General features: G+C 41.9%; 1 pseudogene; it reads right to left on the reverse strand.

Annotated features, from left to right (window-relative positions):
• Nucleotides 1–5,225: 5,225 nt before the first annotated feature.
• Nucleotides 5,226–5,422, reverse strand: LOC123456775 (annotated as a pseudogene).
• Between the last annotated feature and the right edge of the window lie 435 nt (nucleotides 5,423–5,857).

Genomic DNA, 5,857 nt, shown 5'->3' on the forward strand with positions numbered 1-5,857 from the left:
TCACTCTTTTTTCATTTAGTTAATTTGTATGAACTTTGTACAGATATATTATATATTGGTATCATCATTTTCCTACCCCCTGTCCCCACTCCACTGAAGGCTTCTCTTACTGGGATTGCTGTTATTCACTATGGAGTTATGGGTTGTGAGTTGTGAAGGCAGCAGTCTGTCATTGTGTGGGAAGGACAACACCTGCGTATATTTCCTCCTACCCTTTGGCTCTTACATTTTTTCTGCTCCCTCTTCTGCAAAATTCCCTGAGCCTTGGTGGGTGTGCATTAAATCTACATTAGTGTTGAGGGCTCAGCAGCTTCTGGACTTCTGCTTTGGTATGTTTTGAATATCCTCAGTGTCTGACTCCATCTCACTGTCCCAGGTTGACAGGCTAACCACGGAAGCAGCACTCTTGTTCATCTCGCCAATTCCTCTCTGCAGTTTTACCTAGGCCTAGCTGCTGGGCAGCTGGCTTCTGTGGGTACTAGGGAAACAAACATGAGTCCTTGGGCTTTTTAGACAAGTGCCTTAACCAGTAAGCCATTTCTCCAGTCCCTCTTCCTACTTTTCTTAACCCCCTGTTGTTAAGATCTGTTTTATGTGCTTAGTTTGTTTCTTCTGACCTCTGTTTTTGTTTCTGTCTTACATTTAATCTACACTTACTTGTTGACTACCTTAGTAATAGATGGCTTTCATTTTAATGTTTTTAATTCATTTGTGAGGTCACTTTTACCAAACGGTTTGAGATGATTTTGGTGGTTTGAATCAGGGGTCCCCCATAAACTCAGGAGTTCTTTTTTAAAAAAAAAAATGTTTATTTTTATTTCGTTATTTGAGACCGACAGAGAGTGAAACAGGCAGAGAGAGAGAGAGAGAGAGAGAGAGAGAGAGAGAAGAGAGAGAATGAGAGAGAAAGAATGAGTGTGCCAGGGCATCCAGCCACTGCAAATGAACTCCAGACAGGTGCCCCCTTGTGCATCTGGCTCACGTGGGTCCTGGCGAATCAAATCTCAAACAGGGGTCCTTAGGCTACACAGGCAAGTGCTTAACTGCTAAGCCATCTCTCCAGCCCAAACTTAGGAATTCTAAATGCTAGGATTTCTGCCAGCAATGTGAACCTGACTGTAACAATGATCCAAATTGATTTTTTTAATTGGATGATTTTCCTAACACTACTCAGTAAATATATTTCTCACTGTTTTTAATATTTTATTTATTTATTTGAAAAGGAGAAAGAGGGAGAGAGAGAGAGAGAATGGGGACGACAGGGCATCCAGCCACTGCAAACGAACTCCAGATGCGTTCGCCCCCTTGTGCACCCAGCTTACATGGGTCCTGAAGAGTCGAGCTGGGATTCTTGGCTTTGCAGGCAAACTCCTTAACCACTGAGCAATCTCTCCAGCCCTCTCACTAGTTTTAAATAAAACAAATCATGGCAGTTCCTGACACTACCTACACAAGACCATAATAATAGGAGGAAAAGATGATGACCTCAACATAAAAGAGAGACTTTTTGAGAGGGTGAAGGGATATGATGGAGAGTAGAGTTTCAAAGGGGAAAGTCGGGGGGGGGGGGAGAGAGGGAATTAACATGGGATATTGTTTACAATCACAGATGTTGCTAGTTATAAAAAAGTAAAACAAATAAAATATATTTTTAAAAATTAAAAAAATCATGTCCCTTATTTTGAACCAAGTTATTTTCCAGTGAATTTAATAAAACACAATAACCTAAGCATCACACATTATTTCTTGATATGCTTCTTGAACAAGATATCTATAAAAATCCATTTCAATGGATATTGATCAAGCACCTACTTGGAATTAAGTGTATTTCTGAGCTGAGTACTAGGAAACTCAGATGAAGTCTGGCTGACCCTCCTGTTTTACTTTGCAGTCTACCAGGGGAGATATCCATATTAACAATGTGACGTGGCAACTGCAGAGTGTAAGGCACACATCAAGGGTTATAAGACAACAAGAAGGCAAAGTTTCTACAAGTGATATTTAAGTTGAAACTTGATTCTTGGAGCTGTGTAAGTGCTAGACCTTCTAAAGGAGGTTCTGTGTCACATAAAAAAAAAAAAAACAGGGGTAAGTTCTTTAAGATACCAATCTATGAGAAGAAGGCCTATTGATTGATGGTTCTGATAAGTCTGATTTTACATTGTTTTATCTACTATGTCCCATGATCTAATAGAAATGGTACTGTGTTTCAAAATGGCAGATAGGTATACGTGCTACGAAACAGGATTAAGGAAAACAATTTCTCCTTCATTTAGGAAAACACTTAATAGGCCTTTGGGCTTTGCAAGAGCATTATCCCTAGATCTAGTTGCAGATCAGGCATTCAAGGAAGGAGTTACCTTCTATGGTGGTTTGAACATAAAATACCCCTCACAGGCTCATGTGCTTGAATACTTAATTGGCAGCTGGTAGTGCTTCTGTTTGGGGAAGTTGTAGAACCTTTAGGAGGTATAGATTTGCTAGAGGAAATGTGTCACTGGGGGTGGGCCTTGAGATATTATAGCCAGGCTCTAACTCCAGTTCTCTTCCTGCCTGCCAATGTGATGATGTCATGATGGCTTCCCACTCAGCCTGCCATGCCTTCTCTACCATGATGAAACTTTCCCGTGAAGCTGTAAGTCAAAGTAAAACCCTTTTCCTTCCATAAGCTGCCTGTGGTTTGCAATTTTGTCCCAGCAGTGAGAAAGTAACTGATACTCCTGCTTTATTCCCTGGGAGAAATGGAGTAGAAGTTTTTGAACGTGTGGAATAGGAGAAGAAGCTATGCATGAGAGGCTAAGGCCTAAAGGAGAGTTGACAAAAGATTCTTCTATAGAAGCCGAGGAAAGCAACAAGAGTGATTGATACTTGGGTTTTATTATTTTCGTGTGTGTGTGTGTGTGTGTGTGTGTATGTGTGTGTGTGTTGTATGCATGTATATGGTTGCACAAGTACCATGGTGTGCATGTGGAGGTCTTTTTACAGTTTCTTTGAGAAACTGTCTTTCTTATTTTTTGTTGCTAGGAGGGCCAGACTAGCTGGCCTATGAGCTTTAGGATTCTCTTGCCTCCGACTCCCACTGCTATAGGTGCATGGGTATTACTGATATGTGTGCCATTGTGCATCTGGCTATGTGAGTGCTGGAGGTTCAAACGCTGGTTGTCAGACTTATGTTGTAAGTGCTTGTACCTCTCGAGTAATCTTCCCATCACCTGATACTCACGTTTTATTAAGTAGAAACATTGGATGGACACATCATGTATTGGTACTATCATTTCCCTCCTCCCTGCCTCCGTTCCATTGGGGGCCCTCCTCAGTGAGATTGCTGGTATTACCTCTAGGGTTAGTGGGTTATGAGATGTGAGACCATCAATCAGTCATTGTAAGGGGGCAGTGCCTCTGGACATTTCCTTCCACTTTGTGGGTCTTACAATCTTTCTGCCCCCTCTTCCACAAAATTCCTTGAGCTGTGGTGGCTGTGTTTCAAGTCTGCTTTAGTGTTGTGCTCTCAGAAGCTTCTGTATTTCTGTTTTGGTAAATTTTGAGTATGCTCAATGTCTGTTTCCATGACCCTAGTACTGGTTGACAGGCTCCAAATAGAAGCAGCACTCTTGCTCACCTCTCCAATTCCCCTATGGTTTCACCTGGACCCGGGCTGGTGTGCAAGAGGTGGTTTATCTCCTTGGTTCTCACCACCTTCTGAAAACTAAAAACAGATTTTCTAGTGGACAATGAGGTCAGCATAAGTTCAATGGGTTAAGCATTGTTAATTAAGAGAGATTTTGATGGATGCAGCCTCTCTTTGGGCTAAAGACTGGTGGGAGCTTCTTGTTGGAGCCCATAATCTTGTTTTTCATAGGATTCTGACTTCCCAGTTCCAGCTATGGGTTCTGTTCCACTGAGAAGATCTCTTAGCCAAGCAGAGAGCCACTGGTTACCCAAGTAGGCAGGGTGGCACTATTGCACAGGCTTGTCAATTTTGTCAGGCTAATTGATTTTTTATAGCAGTGTCCCTGGCTAGCACATAAAGCTGTTGGCCATTTTCCCCTAGGAGTTCATGTAGTTCTTTCCAGCACTGTATGGGCAGAACATGTGGCTGGCTCTCTTCCTCGTTCCAGCTGAGTCTCTCAGTGTTTCGTGTCAGCAGCATGTGGTGTCTTCAGCAATAGGATCTTACCTTGTACCTCAGTTGGAGAATTAAGTGCTTTGATAAAAGACTGTCTTATTTTGGGGACCTCATAGGTCTTTCTAATCAACAGCTCAATGTGAGTTGTAACTGATTTCTGGTACTGAGAGTTTCAAGCCAGGGCCAAATGTTTAAGGGTTAGGCTTCATACCACTTTCTCCAGGACCACTCTTACCAGGCAATCCCTGCATAGTCATGTTGATGGTTGTATCATTTAGTCTGCTATCCAGTAGAAAGGTTTCTATGGAACAAATTCATTTTGGATTTAGTTTTTATGTATTTTGTGTATTTCACCCCTCCCTCCCGAAAAGTTTCCATCCTTATTATCTGACCCCTGAGTTGCCTGTCAGGTCTGCCTGCAGCTCAAGGTGCTCCAGATTAGGAACCACAGATGAGAGAGAACATGCGGTGTTTGCCTTTCTGGGCTTGTGTGAATTTGCTTAGTATGATCTCTTCCAATTCCATCTATGTTCTTACAAATTTCATTGCTCATACACAATTTTAAGCAATCTCAGGGACTATGTTGCAATTTTTCTTCACTTTTTCTCTCCAGTTGTTTCTAGACTTTGTTACACAGGCTGGAACTTCTTTCTGTTGAACCTTGGCAATGAAGAAGAGGAGGCTATGTGCATCTGACCTGGGGCAAAGTGGTTTGAGGGCATAGATAGTTCAAGCCTGGAGGGCTCATTGAGGATGGGCAGTGTATTATTTGCTTCTGCCATTGCTGTCATTGAATGCCTGACAAGAAGAGGAAGGAATTATTGTGTCTTACAATTTGAGAGGGTACAGTCCATGGTAGAGAAAGCCTGGTGTAGTTCATGACATGTGACAAGTGGCTGAGCATGTGGCTGACATGCCTCAATGGACCAGGAGATAGGAACAAAGGAAATGCTGAGGTTTAGCTGGATTTTCTTCATTTTCCTCTTTTTATTCCCCTCGTCTACAAAAGGTCTTTTTTTTTCTTTTCTTTTTTCCTTCCTTCTTTCCATCCTTTCCTTCTGCCTTTCTTTCTTTTTTTTTTTCTTTTTCTTTTTGCCTCTCAGATTGTGTTCTCTCCCTCCAACTATTCCAGGGGAGAGAAGAACAATCATCAATCATTATGGGCATTTGCACAAAACAACACCCAGGGCCAGCTTCACACTTAGGAGAGAACACTGCACCATCTCCATACTCTACACAGCCAGAGAAACTTCTCCAGTGAGGAACTACAGAAATGATTCCAGAAAGTATAGACTTTAGCATAGACAGGTCTTTTCTTCTCCTTTAATCCTCTCTAGACAACAAGCCCCTCAAATGTGTCCAAAGATGTTCATAGCTATGCTATAAACCTAATATTTACTTATACTTGGCTTTTCTTAATCCAATCAAGTTGACAAAAGTAACCATCACAAATCTACCCCTGGTCAGGTGGTGTTCAGTGCTTTAGATGAGAAGTCATGGTGATCCACCACTGTGCCCTAAACACTGATAGGAATCCTTCAAAACCCTGGAGGAGGCCTGAAAGTGGTGAAGTGAGGGGACGCTGACAGTTTCATTACTTTATTTGGAGCTTCAGGGACTCTACAGGTCAGAAAACTAGAGCATTCCAGTTATAAGATAAGCCAACCACTTAGACCAGAACCCAGGATACAAAGACTCTAAATACAGTTTGAAGTGATTTTTGACTGAATT

The sequence above is a fragment of the Jaculus jaculus genome, chromosome X, assembly GCF_020740685.1.
Source record: "Jaculus jaculus isolate mJacJac1 chromosome X, mJacJac1.mat.Y.cur, whole genome shotgun sequence".
In the NCBI taxonomy this organism is placed as follows: domain Eukaryota; kingdom Metazoa; phylum Chordata; class Mammalia; order Rodentia; family Dipodidae; genus Jaculus; species Jaculus jaculus.